We start from the raw sequence: 17,553 nt of genomic DNA, 5'->3' as shown, positions 1-17,553 counted from the left end.
TCTTATCACCTCCTCGCTGCTCCCCCCAGTCTTTTACTGCCTCTATCACTGCCTCCCCCCCTCTTGCCTATCTTTCATACTACCCTCCCATCTCACTCAGTCCCACCTCTCTCACTCACTGTCCCCTGCTCTCACTGCCCATCCTTCTCCCTCACTGCCCCTCCCTTCTCCCCCTCCTGTCCCCCCCCCTCTCTCTCTCGCCTCATCTGCCTCCTTTTCTCCCCTTCTCCATCTCACCCCTTCCTCTCTCTCTCTCTCTCTCCACTCTTCCTGCCTCTCTTTCTGTTTTCCATCTCCCTCTCTCTCTCTCTCTCCACTTCCTCCCCCCCACCTCTTCCTCCCTTTCTCTTTCTCACCCTCTTCCTATGTCTCTCCCTCTTCCTCCCCTGCCCGTCTCCTTCCACTGCCGAGCACCAGAGGGCACACACATACACATGAGGTACTGAATAAGGGGTCTGGGAAGAGGGACAAGGGAATAGGACATCAATGGGCCTCTCGGCGTTGTCCAGATGACCACTCTGTATCCGACCTTTGTGTCTCAGGGTGCCGCTCGGCGGAATGCTGAAGCACTTACGCCAGTTCCCTCAATTATTGAGATGCTTTAGCTCGGAGGAGACCTTGTTGATTATCAACTGGTGCCCGAGATCTGATCAAGGAGCGGTGGCCCAGTTGACATGTTGCCCAAGATCAGATTGAAGACAGCCCAGGACACCTATTGGACAAGATCAGACTAGACTGCCCAGGTAACTTGTTGGCTTAGATCAGATCAAAGACAGCCCAGGGAACCAATGGATGATCAAAAACGGCTCAGGATGCGTAATGGACGAGATCAGACTGTCAGCCCAGGTAATATGCTGGCTGAAATCAGATCGAAAACGGCCTAGGTGACCTGTTGGCTGAGATGAGATCGAGGATTCAGGAGATGTTGGCCGAGATGAAATGGGAGAAAATGGAGTTCCCCCGAGCTAAGCCCTGTATTGGACTATATAGCCCCGCTAGGGTTACAGGCGGGAGCTACCCCTCCCGGCGCGGCAGCCCGGGCGAAGCTCGAACTTGCAATCCCCAGATTACAAGTCCAACGCGCTACCACTGTGCTACCGCGCCCCCCAGTTGTTGGCTGAGATGAGATAAAGGATGGTCCAGGGGACCTGTTGGCTGATACCATTTTCCTTCCACTGCCTCTCTCCTCTTTCCCACTCCATCTGGCTCCCTTTCTTTGTCCCCCCCCCTCTCACCCACTTCCTCTGCCTGTCTCTATCCCCCCCCCCCCGTCTGAACTGGTAATATATATTGAGTTCGGTGTTTATGAGAATTTTTATAAGCAGCCATATTCAGTGCTACTTACCTTTTCGGCCAGGTTAAGATGAAGAGTATATTGTTAAATTGTAACTGACAAAAGTACAAAATAAATTGATGCATACAAAATGGTTTTTCTGTGTCCTAAGTACTGGTGTATAGCCAACATGTTACTTCATGAGAAAGGGAGGGAAGGGGGGATGAGAAGGGGAAGGAAGAAGGGAGGGGGGAGAGAAGTGCGGAGGGGAAGGAAGAGGAGAAAAGAGGGGAGGGGGGAGAGAAGTGCGGAGAAGGAAGAGGGGGAATGAGGAGAGGAGGGGGAAGAAGGGGAAGGGGGAGAGAAGTGCGGAGGGGAGGGGGAATGAGGAGCGGAGGAGGAGGGGGATGACAAGGGGAGGAAGGAGGGGGAGGGGGGAATGGAGGAGGGAGAGAAGAACGGAGGGGAAGGGGAGAGGAGCGGAGGTGGGAGAGGGAAGGAGGGGAGGGAGAGGAGAGGGGAGGGGGAGGGAAGGGGGGATGAGAAGGGGAAGGAGAGGAGGGGGAGGGAAGGGGGGATGAGAAGGGGAAGGAGGGGAGGGGGAGGGAAGGGGGGATGGGAAGGGGAAGGAGAGGAGGGGGAGGGAAGGGGGGATGAGAAGGGGAAGGAGGGGAGGGGGAGGGAAGGGGGATGAGAAGGGGAAGGAGGGGAGGGGGAGGGAAGGGGAGATGAGAAGGGGAAGGAGAGGAGGGGGAGGGAAGGGGGGATGAGAAGGGGAAGGAGGGGAGGGGGAGGGAAGGGGGGATGAGAAGGGGAAGGAGAGGAGGGGAAGGGAAGGGGGGATGAGAAGGGGAAGGAGAGGAGGGGGAGGGAAGGGGGGATGAGAAGGGGAAGGAGGGGAGGGGGAGGGAAGGGGGGATGAGAAGGGGAAGGAGGGGAGGGGGAGGGAAGGGGGGATGAGAAGGGGAAGGAGGGAAGGGGGGATGAGAAGGGGAAGGAGGGGAGGGGAGATGAGAAGGGGAAGGAGGGGAGGGGGAGGGAAGGGGGATGAGAAGGGGAAGGAGGGGAGGGGGAGAGAAGGGGAAAGAGGGGAGGGGGAGGGAAAGGGGGTATAAGATGGGGAGGAGGAGAAGAGGAGGAAGGAGGGGGAGGGAAGGGGGTATGAGAAGGCTAAGGAGGGGAGGGGGTGGGAAGGGGGGATGAGAAGGGGAAGGAGGGGAGGGGGAGGGAAGGGGGATGAGAAGGGGAGGGAGGGCGGGGGGAGGAGAAGTGCGGAGGGGGGAAAGGAGGGGAGGAGGGAGGGAGGAAGGGGGGGATAAGAAGGGAGGAGGAGGAGGGAAGGAGGGGAGGGGGAATGGAGGAGGGGGAAGGGGGAGGGGAAGGAGGAGGGAGGGGAGGGAAGGGGGGATGAGAAGGAGGGAAGGAGAGGAGGGGGAGGGAAGGGGGATGAGAAGGGGAAGGAGGAGGGGGAGGGAAGGGGGATGAGAAGGGGAAGGAGAGGAGGGGGAGGGAAGGGGGATGAGAAGGGGAAGGAGAGGAGGGGGAGGGAAGGGGGATGAGAAGGGGGAAGGGGAGGGAGGAGGGAGGGGGAGGGAAGGGGGATGAGAAGGGGAAGGAGAGGAGGGGGAGGGAAGGGGGGATGAGAAGGGGAAGGAGAGGAGGGGGAGGGAAGGGGGAATAAGAAGGGGAGGGAGAGGGAGGGGGAGGGGGGATGAGAAGGGGAAGGAGAGGAGGGGAGGGAAGGGGGATGAGAAGGGGAAGGAGGGAGGGGGAGGGAAGGGGGATGAGAAGGGGAAGGAGGGGAGGGGGAGGGAATGTGGGATGAGAAGGGGAAGGAGAGGAGGGGGAGGGAAGGGGGATGAGAAGGGGAAGGAGAGGAGGGGGAGGGAAGGGGGGATGAGAAGGGGAAGGAGGGGAGGGGGAGGGAAGGGGGGATGAGGAGGGGGAAGGAAGGGGGGATGAGAAGGGGAAGGAGGGGAGGGGGGATGAAAAGGGGAAGGAGGGGAGGGGGAGGGAAGGGGGGATGAGAAGGGGAAGGAGGGGAGGGGGGAATGGAGGGGGGAGAGAAATGCGGAGGGGAAGGAAGAGGGGGAGGGGGAATGAGGAGCGGAGGGGGAGGAAAGGGGGGGATGAGAAGGGGAAGGAGGAGGGGAGGTGGAATGGAGGGGGGAGAGAAGTGCGGAGGGGAAGGAAGAGGGGAAAGGAGGGGAGGGGGAGGGGGAATGAGGAGCGGAGGGGGAGGAAAGGGGGGATGAGAAGAGGAGGAGGAGGGAGGGGAAGGGGGGAATGGAAGAGGGAGAGAAGAGCGGAGGGGAAGGGGAGAGGAACGGAGGTGGGAGAGGGGAGAAGGGGGAGGGGGTAGGAGGAGGGGAGGGAGAGGGGAGGAGGAGGAGGAGGAGGAGGGAAGGGGAAATGAAAGGAAAGGAGGGGGAGGGAAGGGGGGATGAGAAGGGGTTGGAGGAGGAAAGGAAGGAGGTGGGGGGGAAGAAAAAGAGGAGCAGGAGACGTAGGATGGGGACTTGGGGAGAAGGAATGATACGGAGGACGAGGTGAGGGAAAAAGAGAGGAGGATGACGGTCACCTTGCACAAAATCGTGGTGAAAATCAGCGGTTTGGAGGCCGATTTTGAGGCAAAAAACAGAAAATCGGCCATATCTCGAAAACGGTGCATTTTAGAGCAAAATGGAGCGAATAGGTCGCCCCTTTTTATAACCTGGACCTACTTTTTCCTTCCCGATCGACTGAGCAAGGTTTCATCAACCTACCTCTCAAGGGGAAATAGGTAATAGGCAATTTTGGTTAAAAATGATTTTTTGACGTAAATATCTTACAGATTCGTCTCAAAATGAAACAGGTAGTAGATCTATGCATTACCTATCGAACCCAATTAATAAATATGCCAACACCAATTGGGTTCAATAGGCACAAATGGGAAAAATATTGGAACAAAAACATGAATTTGTGACGTAAATATATAATATATTCGTCTCAAAATGAAATACCCAACAGATTAAGGCATTACCTATCGAATCCAAGCAATAAATATGCTAAAAACAACGGCGTTCAATAGGAACAAATAGGTGAAAGCCTTCATACAAAAAAGTATACGGTTTTTCATACCCCCTTCCATACAATACTTGCGTAATATCGGTGTTTGTGTGAGTGGATGTGTGTGTGTCGTGCACATATTCATGTACACATAATGATCCATGTGCATATGCATGTGTATGTACGTCATGTGCACATAATGATCAATTAACTTGTTACGTATGTATGTCATGTGCACATCATCCATTAAGTACACAATTGTAGTAGTTGTTGTTCCCGAGGCAGTCTGGCCGAACAGCCCCCCGAGTCCCTTAGGAAGGCCATGGCCGAGACCGGGCTTTCCCACAGAGCTCTCCAAGAGTGTATGTTGTGTTGTTGGCGTAGGTGATTGTATGCAATGCAGTCTTCCATAATGTGCTTAATAGTATGGGGTGCTGTGTTGCATCCTGGACAGGCATCAGCGACGGAGTCATCCAGCCCCTTATGGTAGTTTAAGAGGGCTGGATGGTGCCCACATCTCAGCCTGGCCAGGTGGACCATGTCCTCACGAGGAAGATAGGATTCAGAAGGGTGGATGTCAGGAGCCCGTGCATGCAGCTGTGTATTGTCTTTAAGAGACTGAATGGAGCGGCGAGTGATATGAGTGTGGATATGCTTCTGGAAGCTGGTTTGCGGTGGGCGAGAGGGGAGAGATGACAGTATTTGTGTATGGTATCGTGTGCTGGGTGTAGTTTTGATGTTCCTTGGTGTGGTTGGATGTGCTGCCATGTACTGTAGTGGATGTTGTAGGTTTGTGGAGACTGCAGCAAGAAACTGGGTGCCTCTGTCCAGGTGATCCTTGACTTTGAGGACTTTGGTTTCTTGATGTAGGTGGTCTGTGGGTGTGGTAGCTGTGCAGCATGTGATTATTTTTAGGGCCTTGTTCTGTATGGTCTGTAGAGTGTTGTAGTGTGTTTTGGTGAGGTTAGAAGCCCAGGCAGGGCTTGCATAATTCATCACTGTACGTATGTATTGTTTGTATACTGTGGTGGTGGTTTCTTTGTTGTGTCCGAATGTTGTATGGGCAAGTGACCTCGAGGCATCAAGAAACCAAAGTCCTTTAATGTTTGTGATGTGTTGTTTAAATGACATTGATGTATTGTATGTTAAGCCGGGTACACACACGCGAACAGAACACCGTATCGTAACAAGGCCGTGTTGAGCGACGAAGATTCGGGGAACAAGGTGTGGAAATGATGAGTCCGTAACCGAACCTCGTCGAGTCGCGAACTGTCATGCGTCCCACCTCTAACAGTCGGAGTCAGTCCGTGTTTGGAGGTTGTTCACACAATGGCAAGTTTACCTGTCGCAGCTGCCGCGTATATTTATATACATTATCATACAGTGAAGAGGAGAAAGGAAAGAAAATGGGGGCAGTCACAGTGGTACATTACTCTAAAAACCTGTGTCATATATTTTTGTTTAGGGACCAGCCTCATACTGATTACTGAGCAGACTCGGCGTAGCGGCTGTACCCAGTTGATAGGTGTCGGACACACGTCCTGTCCACACATTGCATAACCTCACCCTGCAACATCCTTTGATGCGACGCGCAAAAACCGACAATTGGTGTATCGGCAACGAAGCTCAACGCATAACATATGTTCGCTCGGGTGTTACCAGTGACGTTACGAGGTCCCGTCCACATAGGCGTTTTTGTTACACGACGGGGTTACGTTACGATGTTCTGTTCGCGTGTGTGTACCCGCTTTACACCAAGGATTTTGTGTGTGTGTGTGTGGTAGGGGAGTGTTGTTTATGGTGAGGTGTGGCATGTGACTGTTCTGTTGTCCAGTTTGTGAGAAGCGTCACTGTAGATTTGGCTGGGGCTAGTTTGAGCCTGTTTGTGGTGAACCATTCGTGTAGTGTTGAGGTAAGGTTGAAAGATGTGTGCAGCTGTGTTTGCGTTTTGGTGCGTATTGTTATATCATCTGCATAGCATGCTATTTGTATCTGTGGTGTGTGGGGTGTGGGTACGCCGTGCATGTATAGGTTAAAGAGTGTACGGGTCAGAAGACTGACCGGCAAATGTTACGTGTGCACATCTGCCTGCTAAGTAGTTTGCCAGCCATCGTTTTCTTACTGTGCATGTTTGAGTATTTTGTTTGTGAGGTTGTGGCGGGGGATGGCATCAAAAGCTTTGCTAATGTCTAGTGAGATTAGGCTTGTTCTGTGTGGTGGCCTAGCTGAATTCATGCCATCGAAAACTCTCTGTGTAAGGTCTGTAAGAAGGGTGTTTGTGGAGTGTAGTGGCCTAAAGCCATGATGTGACTGGGCTAGGGGAATGTGAGGTGTGACTTGTTGTAGTGTCAGTCGTTCAGTGACTTAAGAAGGGGTGCAGAGGAGTGTGATGGGGCGATGTGACGAGGGTAACGTGGGGTCTTTGTTGGGTTTAGGGTTAGTGATGATATTGCCATGCTTCAAGATGTTGGGTATTATGTTGTATGAGTAGCTGTTGTTTGATATGTTGGCGAGTGCTTGTATGCCTTGTGGTCATAGGTGTTTAAGGAGAATGTTGCTTATGTTGTCTGGTCCACCGGCAGATGAGTGCTTGAGGTTGTTAATGACGTGCTTCGTCTGGTTATAAGTGAAAGGTGCGTAGTTTGAGTTTGTGGGGAACTGTCGCTTACGTCGGATGATACGCCGGTCTTTGGGATGGTGGTTTAGATGGCTGCCTTGTGAAAAGTGATTGATGACAGTGCTTGTTGTTTGAGGGTATGGTGTCTCTTTGTTGTGATGACAGCGTGTGATTGTGTGGTGTTGCTGTTGGAAAGTGTGATGCTGTTTAGTGTTTCGTAGACTTTGCTGATGTTTTGCGGTCAAGTGTTTGGAGGTAATTTTTAGTTTAGTGCTTGCTGTTCTGATATTTTATTGTTTATTTGAGTGTTGAGTTCTTGCGTACACATGTATCCATGGCATGTGCACATAATGATCCATTAACTCTACATCTATATGTATGTATAAGTATATAGTGTTATGTGCACATACCAATCCATCAACATTGGTTACACATGTATGTGTCATGTGCATACGATCCATTAATTTTAGTAATGTATGTATGTCATGTGTACACAATGATCCCTTACCTTTGGTTATGTCTGTATGTATGTGTCATGTGCACATGACCCTTACCTTTGGTTACGTATATATGTATGTATGCAAGAATGTATGCATGTATGTAATCATGTATCTATGAATGTATGTGTGTTGTCATATGCACATAACGATCGAATGACAAGTAACTCTGCATCCAATTGATACCACAGTGATTCGGGGCTTTGAACTTCCGCCAATTACACGTTAATTGAAGCAATCATAGCAACACTGGCATGCAGGACCAGCAGTCGTGGATCAGATGCGAGGGAGTACACGTGATCCCCACATCCTCCGTAAATTTACGTCGTGGCAAGTAGCAGTGGTACCATTTGGAAACATGGTTACCGATAGTGAAGGAGACCTTGTCTGTCACAAATATTTTGACAGTCATTACCTACGCTTGTGCGCTAATCTAGTGAACATCAGTGAGTGTCTAGAGCTGAAATATGGTTTGATATTACTAGTCGTAACATCTAACAGTGTGTGTGGCTAATTTGTGTGTGTTTTGTTTTCTATTTTTACACCAGTCATGATAAGTCATTATGTCACGCTCAAGACCACGGGCGTTGACTGACCAGCAGTTGGAGGATATGGTCAATAGTACCATTTTCCCTTAGGAAATTATAATGGAACCCCTAGATAGCCACGATATTGACACGGATGGTGAAGAACCGGAGACTGTGATACAATGTACTGAAGATGTGGGAGATACAAGTACGTCTGACTCGTGTTATAGTGACGCCACAAAAGGCACCTCCTAATGTTAGTGTGATACCACAAGAGGCAGTGCCAGTCCCCTCAATGTCCGTGAGTGGCTCAGCAGTGCCAGGCTGTGGGTGTGGTAGCCGTGCAGCGTGTGAGTATTTTTAGGGCCTTGTTCTGTATGGTCTGTAGAGTGTTGTAGTGTGTTTTGGTGAGGTTAGAAGCCCAGGCAGGGCTTGCATAATTCATCACTGTACGTATGTATTGTTTGTATACTGTGGTGATGGTTTCTTTGTTGTGTCCGAATGTTGTATGGGCAAGTGACCTCGAGGCATTGAGTCTTAGTGTTATTTTAATGTTTGTGATGTGTTGTTTAAATGACATTGATGTACTGTATGTTAAGCCGGGTACACACACGCGAACAGAACACCGTATCGTAACAATGCCGTGTTGGGCGACGAATATACGGGTAACAAGGAGTGGAAATGATGAGTCTGTAACCGAACCTCGTCGCGTCGCGAACTGTCATGCGTCCCACCTCAAACAGTCGGAGTCAGTCCGTGTTGGAGGTTGTTCACACAATGGCAAGTTTACCTGTCGCAGCTGCCGCGTATATTTATATACAGTATCATACAGTGAAGGGGAGAAAGGAAAGAAAATGGGGGCAGTCACAGTGGTACATTACTCTAAAAACCTGTGTTATATATTTTTATGTTTAGGGACCAGCCTCATACTGATTACTGAGCAGACTCGGTGTAGCGGCTGTACCCAGTTGATAGGTGGCGGACACACGTCCCGTCCCCACATTGCGTAACCTCACCCTGTAACATCCTTTGATGCGACGCGCAAAAACCGACAATTGGTGGATCGGCAGCGAAGCTCAACGCATAACATATATGTTCGCTCGGGTGTTACCAGTGACGTTACGAGGTCCCGTCCACATAGGCGTTTTTGTTACACGACGGGGTTAAGTTACGATGTTCTGTTCGCGTGTGAGTACCCGCTTTACACCAAGGATTTTGTGTGTGTGTGTGTGTGTGGTAGGGGAGTGTTGTTTATGGTGAGGTGTGGGATGTGACAGTTCTGCTGTGCAGTTTGTGAGAAGAGTCACTGTAGATTTGCCTGGGGCTAGTTTGAGCCTGTTTGTGGTGAACCATTCGTGTAGTGTGCTGAGGTAAGGTTGAATTTCAGGTCTGTAAGAAGGGTGTTTGTGGAGTGTAGTGGCCTAAAGCCATGATGTGACTGGGCTAATGGAATGTGAGGTGTGACTTGTTGTACTATCAGTCGTTCAGTGACTAAAGAAGGGGTGCAGAGGAGTGTGATGGGGCGATGTGACGAGGGTAACGTAGGGTCTTTGTTGGGTTTAGGGTTAGTGATGATATTGCCATGGTTCAAGATGTTGGGTATTATGTTGTGAGTAGCTGTTGTTTGATATGTTGGCGAGTGCTTGTATGCCTTGTGGTCATAGGTGTTTAAGGTGAATGTTGCTTATGTTGTCTGGTCCACCGGCAGATGAGTGCTTGAGGTTGTTAGTGACGTGCTTCGTCTGGTTATAAGTGAAAGGTGCGTAGTCTGAGTTTGTGGGGAACTGTCGCTTACGTCGGATGATACGTCGGTCTTTGGGACGGTGGTTTAGATGGCTGACTTGTGAAAAGTGATTGATGACAGTGCTTGTTGTTTGAGGGTATGGTGTCTCTTTGTTGTGATGACAGCGTGTGATTGTGTGGTGTTGCTGTTGGAAAGTGTGATGCTGTTTAGTGTTTCGTAGACTTTGCTGATGTTTTGCGGTCAAGTGTTTGGAGGTAATTTTTCCAGTTTAGTGCTTGCTGTTCTGATATTTTATTGTTTATTTGAGTGTTGAGTTCTTGCGTACACATGTATCCATGGCATGTGCACATAATGATCCATTAACTCTACATCTATATGTATGTATAGGTATATAGTGTTATGTGCACATACCAATCCATCAACATTGGTTACACATGTATGTATGTGTCATGTGCATACGATCCATTAATTTTAGTAATGAATGTATGTCATGTGTACACAATGATCCCTTACCTTTGGTTATGTCTGTATGTATGTGTCATGTGCACATCATCCCTTACCTTGGGTTACGTATATATGTATGTATGCAAAAATGTATGCATGTATGTAATCATGTATCTATGAATGTATGTGTGTTGTCATATGCACATAACGATCGAATGACAAGTAACTCTGCATCCAATTGATACCACAGTGATTCGGGGCTTTGAACTTCCGCCAATAACACGTTAATTGAAGCATTCATAGCGACACTGGCATGCAGGACCAGCAGTCGTTGATCAGATGCGAGGGAGTACACGTGATCCCCACATCCTCCGTAAATTTACGTCGTGGCAAGTAGCAGTGGTACCATTTGGAAACATGGTTACCGATAGTGAAGGAGACCTTGTCTGTCACAAATATTTTGACAGTCATTACCTACGCTTGTGTGCTAATCTACTGAACATCAGTGAGTGTCTAGAGCTGAAATATGGTTTGATATTACTAGTCGTAACATCTAACAGTGTGTGTGGCTAATTTGTGTGTGTTTTGTTTTCTATTTTTACACCAGTCACGATAAGTCATTATGTCACGCTCAAGACCACGGGCGTTGACTGACCAGCAGTTGGAGGATATGGTCAATAGTACCATTTTCCCTTAGGAAATTATAATGGAACCCCTAGATAGCCACGATATTGACACGGATGGTGAAGAACCGGAGACTGTGATACAATGTACTGAAGATGTGGGAGATACAGGTATATCTGACTCGTGTTATAGTGACGCCACAAAAGGCACCTCCTAATGTTAGTGTGATACCACAAGAGGCGGTGCCAGTCCCCTCAATGTCCGTGAGTGGCTCAGCAGTGCCAGGCTGTGGGTGTGGTAGCTGTGCAGCGTGTGAGTATTTTTAGGGCCTTGTTCTGTATGGTCTGTAGAGTGTTGTAGTGTGTTTTGGTGAGGTTAGAAGCCCAGGCAGGGCTTGCATAATTCATCACTGTACGTATGTATTGTTTGTATACTGTGGTGATGGTTTCTTTGTTGTGTCCGAATGTTGTATGGGCAAGTGACCTCCAGGCACTGAGTCTTGGTGTTACTTTAATGTTTGTGATGTGTTGTTTAAATGACACTGATGTACTGTATGTTAAGCCGGGTACACACACGCGAACAGAACACCGTATCGTAACAAGGCCGTGTTGGGCAACGAAGATAGGGGTAACAAGGTGTGGAAATGATGAGTTCGTAACCGAACCTCGTCGCGTCATTAGCTGTCATGCGTCCCACCTCTAACAGTCGGAGTCAGTCCGTGTTGGAGGTTGTTCTCACAATGGCAAGTTTACCTGTCGCAGCTGCCGCGTATATTTATATACATTATCATACAGTGAAGAGGAGAAAGGAAAGAAAATGGGGGCAGTCACAGTGGTACATTACTCTAAAAACCTGTGTTATATATATTTTTGTTTAGGGACCAGCCTCATACTGATTACTGAGCAGACTCGGCGTAGCGGCTGTACCCAGTTGATAGGTGTCGGACACACGTCCCGTCCACACATTGCGTAACCTCACCCTGTAACATCGTTTGATGCGACGCGCAAAAACCGACAATTGGTGGATCGGCAGCGAAGCTCAACGCATAACATATATGTTCGCTCGGGTGTCACCAGTGACGTTACGAGGTCCCGTTCACACAGGCGTTTTTGTTACACGACGGGGTTACGTTACGATGTTCTGTTCGCGTGTGTGTACCCGCTTTACACCAAGGATTTTTTTTTTGTGTGTGTGTGGTAGGGGAGTGTTGTTTATGGTGAGGTGTGGCATGTGAATGTTATGCTGTCCAGTTTGAGAGAAGCGTCACTGTAGATTTGGCTGGGGCTAGTTTGAGCCTGTTTGTGGTGAACCATTCGTGTAGTGTGTTGAGGTAAGGTTGAATGATGTGTGCAGCTGTGTTTGCGTTTTGGTGCGTATTGTTATATCATCTGCATAGCAAGCTATGTGTATCTGTGGTGCGTGGGGTGTGGGTACGTCGTGTATGTATAGCTTAAAGAGTGTACGGGTCAGAAGACTGACCGGCAAATGTTACGTGTGCACATCTGCCTGCTAAGTAGTTTGCCAGCCATCGTTTTCTTATTGTGCATGTTTGAGTATTTTGTTTGTGAGGCTGTGGCGGGGATGGCATCAAAAGCTTTGCTAATGTCTAGTGTGATTAGGATTGTTCTGTGTGGTGGCCTAGCTGAATTCATGCCATCGAAAACTCTCTGTGTAAGGTCTGTAAGAAGGGTGTTTGTGGAGTGTAGTGGCCTAAAGCCATGATGTGACTGGGCTAGGGGAATGTGAGGTGTGACTAGTTGTAGTGTCAGTCGTTCAGTGACTTAAGAAGGGGTGCAGAGGAGTGTGATGGGGCGATGTGACGAGGGTAACGTAGGGTCTTTGTTGGGTTTAGGGTTAGTGATGATATTGCCATGCTTCAAGATGTTGGGTATTATGTTGTATGAGTAGCTGTTGTTTGATATGTTGGTGAGTGCTTGTATGCCTTGTGGTCATAGGTGTTTAAGGTGAATGTTGCTTATGTTGTCTGGTCCACCGGCAGATGAGTGCTTGAGGTTGTTAATGACGTGCTTCGTCTGGTTATAAGTGAAAGGTGCGTAGTCTGAGTTTGTGGGGAACTGTCGCTTACGTCGGATGATACGCCGGTCTTTGGAATGGTGGTTTAGATGGCTGACTTGTGAAAAGTGATTGATGACAGTGCTTGTTCTTTGAGGGTATGGTGTCTCTTTGTTGTGATGACAGCGTGTGATTGTGTGGTGTTGCTGTTGGAAAGTGTGATGCTGTTTAGTGTTTCGTCGACTTTGCTGATGTTTTGCGGTCAAGTGTTTGGAGGTAATTTTTCCAGTTTTGTGCTTGCTGTTCTGATATTTTATTGTTTATTTGAGTGTTGAGGTCTTGCATTTGTATTTGTTGTACGGTGTCTTGTGTATGGAGTGTTGGGGAGTGTCGTAGTGTGTCCCGTTGTTTGATGAGGCCTTGAATTTCTGGTGTGAAGTACACATGTATCCATGGCATGTGCACATAATGATCCATTAACTCTACGTCTGTATGTATGTATATAGTGTTACGTGCACATGATCCAATAACTCTGGTTATTTATGTACCGTATGTATAATTGTATGCCATGTGCACATACCAATCCATCAACATTGGTTACACATGTATGTATGTGTCATGTGCATACGATCCATTAATTTTAGTAATGTATGTATGTCATGCGTACACAATGATCCCTTACCTTTGGTTATGTCTGTATGTATGTGTCATGTGCACATCATCCCTTACCTTGGGTTACGTATATATGTATGTATGCAAGAATGTATGCATGTACGTAATCATGTATCTATGAATGTATGTGTGTTGTCATATGCACATAACGATCGAATGACAAGTACTCTGGATCCAATTGATACCACAGTGATTCGGGGCTTTGAACTTCCGCCAATAACACGACAATTGAAGCATTCATAGCAACAATGGCATGCAGGACCAGCAGTCCTGGATCAGATGCGAGGGAGTACACGTGATCCCCACATCCTCCGTAAATTTACGTCGTGGCAAGTAGCAGTGGTACCATTTGGAAACATGGTTACCGATAGTGAAGGAGACCTTGTCTGTCACAAATATTTTGACAGTCATTACCTACGCTTGTGCGCTAATCTACTGAACATCAGTGAGTGTCTAGAGCTGAAATATGGTTTGATATTACTAGTCGTAACATCTAACAGTGTGTGTGGCTAATTTGCGTGTGTTTTGTTTTCTATTTTTACACCAGTCACGATAAGTCATTATGTCACGCTCAAGACCACGGGCGTTGACTGACCAGCAGTTGGAGGATATGGTCAATAGTACCATTTTCCCTTAGGAAATTATAATGGAACCCCTAGATAGCCACGATATTGACACGGATGGTGAAGAACCGGAGACTGTGATACAATGTACTGAAAATGTGGGAGATACAGGTATATCTGACTCGTGTTATAGTGACGCCGCAAAAGGCACCTCCTAATGTTAGTGTGATACCACAAGAGGCGGTGCCAGTCCCCTCAATGTCCGTGAGTGGCTCAGCAGTGCCAGGCTGTGGGTGTGGTAGCTGTGCAGCGTGTGAGTATTTTTAGGGCCTTGTTCTGTATGGTCTGTAGAGTGTTGTAGTGTGTTTTGGTGAGGTTAGAAGCCCAGGCAGGGCTTGCATAATTCATCACTGTACGTATGTATTGTTTGTATACTGTGGTGATGGTTTCTTTGTTGTGTCCGAATGTTGTATGGGCAAGTGACCTCCAGGCACTGAGTCTTGGTGTTACTTTAATGTTTGTGATGTGTTGTTTAAATGACACTGATGTACTGTATGTTAAGCCGGGTACACACACGCGAACAGAACACCGTATCGTAACAAGGCCGTGTTGGGCAACGAAGATAGGGGTAACAAGGTGTGGAAATGATGAGTTCGTAACCGAACCTCGTCGCGTCATTAGCTGTCATGCGTCCCACCTCTAACAGTGGGAGTCAGTCCGTGTTGGAGGTTGTTCTCACAATGGCAAGTTTACCTGTCGCAGCTGCCGCGTATATTTATATACATTATCATACAGTGAAGAGGAGAAAGGAAAGAAAATGGGGGCAGTCACAGTGGTACATTACTCTAAAAACCTGTTATATATATTTTTGTTTAGGGACCAGCCTCATACTGATTACTGAGCAGACTCGGCGTAGCGGCTGTACCCAGTTGATAGGTGTCGGACACACGTCCCGTCCACACATTGCGTAACCTCACCCTGTAACATCGTTTGATGCGACGCGCAAAAACCGACAATTGGTGGATCGGTAGCGAAGCTCAACGCATAACATATATGTTCGCTCGGTTGTTACCAGTGACGTTACGAGGTCCCGTCCACATAGGCGTTTTTGTTACACGACGGGGTTAAGTTACGATGTTCTGTTCGCGTGTGTACCCGGCTTTACACCAAGGATTTTGTGTGTGTGTGGTAGGGGAGTGTTGTTTGTGGTGAGGTGTGGGATGTGAATGTTCTGCTGTCCAGTTTGTGAGAAGAGTCACTGTAGATTTGGCTGGGGCTAGTTTGAGCCTGTTTGTGGTGAACCATTCGTGCAGTGTTGAGGTAAGGTTGAATGATGTGTGCAGCTGTGTTTGCGTTTTGGTGCGTACGTGTTATATCATCTGCATAGCAAGCTATGTGTATCTGTGGTGTGTAGGGTGCGGGTACGTCGTGTATGTATAGGTTAAAGAGTGTAGGGGTCAGAAGACTGACCGGCAAATGTTACGTGTGCACATCTGCCTGCTAAGTAGTTTGCCAGCCATCGTTTTCTTATTGTGCATGTTTGAGTATTTTGTTTGTGAGGTTGTGGCGGGGGATGGCATCAAAAGCTCTGCTAATGTCTAGTGTGATTAGGATTGTTCTGTGTGGTGGCCTAGCTGAATTCATGCCATCGAAAACTCTCTGTGTAAGGTCTGTAAGAAGGGTGTTTGTGGAGTGTAGTGGCCTAAAGCCATGATGTGACTGGGCTAGGGGAATGTAAGGTGTGACTTGTTGTACTATCAGTCGTTCAGTGACTTAAGAAGGGGTGCAGAGGAGTGTGATGGGGCGATGTGACGAGGGTAACGTGGAGTCTTTGCTGGGTTTAGGGTTAGTGATGATATTGCCATGCTTCAAGATGTTGGGTATTATGTTGTGTGAGTAGCTGTTGTTTGATATGTTGGCGAGTGCTTGTATGCCTTGTGGTCATAGGTGTTTAAGGTGAATGTTGCTTATGTTGTCTGGTCCACCGGCAGATGAGTGCTTGAGGTTGTTAATGACGTGCTTCGTCTGGTTATAAGTGAAAGGTGCGTAGTCTGAGTTTGTGGGGAACTGTCGCTTACGTCGGATGATACGCCGGTCTTTGGGATGGTGGTTTAGATGGCTGACTTGTGAAAAGTGATTGATGAGAGTGCTTGTTGTTTGAGGGTATGGTGTCTCTTTGTTGTGGTTACGTATATATGTATGTATGCAAGAATGTATGCATGTATGTAATCATGTATCTATGAATGTGTATGTAGTTTTACCGATAAGAAAATAGAAAAATATACATATATATATTATGTGTACTCGCTGCAGAGTGTATCGGTGCACTGTGGGTCCGATGTCATCGGGAATGATTCGACCATGTGGCAGTGATAGCCCGTTAAGACCTGTATATATTATAACATTTACGGCCATTGCCTACTCATTATGAAGGACATAAGAGGTATCTGATATAGCAGTTATCTATCGTCAGAGATGCCTGCGTGTGAGAGGACAGAATCGCAATTTCCAGTTTCCTTTGTTCAGTGTGTCGTAATATTTAACCCATATTCTGCACCGATACTCTCAGGAGCGAGTGTACATGTTGTAATGACACAATACACATGTATCAATAAATTCACATACAAAATGCATTACAGTACATAACATATATATGTATCATTAGCATAAACCTGAAAACGCACGTACAATAAATGCCAACTATCATTCACTCAGGGTAGACGGCTGCGTTCGCTGGACAGCCATGCTAAGACATTCCATGATTGTTCAACAAGGGTTAATTGGGGCCTTGTTGCCCCTAATTCATAATGCAATACAAATGACTCACATTCCACTAATCTGTTATAGTTCCTGTTTAGAATTTAGTCCAAAATAGTACTAATGGCACCATTTCTTTACTATTTATTGGTAAATATATCAAGGATGTCTTATATTTACATTTCCATATGGTTTAATTTGTACTGATAAAATGTAGTCTTGTATTTTTGGTATAATTTTCTTCCCTAGGGTTAACTCTGGTTAGCCTATGTATGTATGTATGTCATGTGCACATGATCCATTACCTATGGTTACGTGTATACCTATGTATGCATGTACGTAGTCATGTGCACATAATGATCCATTGCTTACGTGTGTATCTATCTATATGTGTCATGTGCACATAATGATCCACTGACTTCGGTTGTCTCTATATATGCATGTACGTATTTATATGTAGTCATGTGCATATGATCCAATAACTTTATGTATGTATGTACGAACCGCACATAATGATCCACTGACTGGTTACGTCTGTATGTATCTAAGTAGTGTATAACGATCCATTACCCCTGGTTAGGTATGTATGTACGTATGCAGTGTCATGTGCACATAATCCATTACTTTGGGTTACTTATGTCATGTGCATATGACCTTTGGTTACGTACATATGTATGTAAATATGTATGTAGTCATGTACACTTAGTGATCCATTACCTTTGGCCACGTATGTATGTATGTAAGTATGTATGTAGGTAGTCATTGTACATAACG

The 17,553-nt window shown here is 47.5% G+C and overlaps 1 pseudogene; it reads left to right on the top strand.

The window, feature by feature from the left end:
* The first annotated feature begins 819 nt into the window (after window positions 1–819).
* The window catches only part of LOC145389547 (small ribosomal subunit protein uS10m-like), a 35,670-nt pseudogene continuing 18,936 nt past the window's right edge, over window positions 820–17,553 (top strand).

This window comes from Coenobita brevimanus, unplaced genomic scaffold (assembly GCF_032717465.1).
Source record: "Coenobita brevimanus isolate Jiangsu-jjx unplaced genomic scaffold, ASM3271746v2 jjx.HiC_scaffold_1233, whole genome shotgun sequence".
NCBI classification, from domain to species: domain Eukaryota; kingdom Metazoa; phylum Arthropoda; class Malacostraca; order Decapoda; family Coenobitidae; genus Coenobita; species Coenobita brevimanus.
The sequence above is the reverse complement of the archived record's forward strand: the minus strand, read 5'-3'. Positions and strand labels throughout refer to the sequence as shown.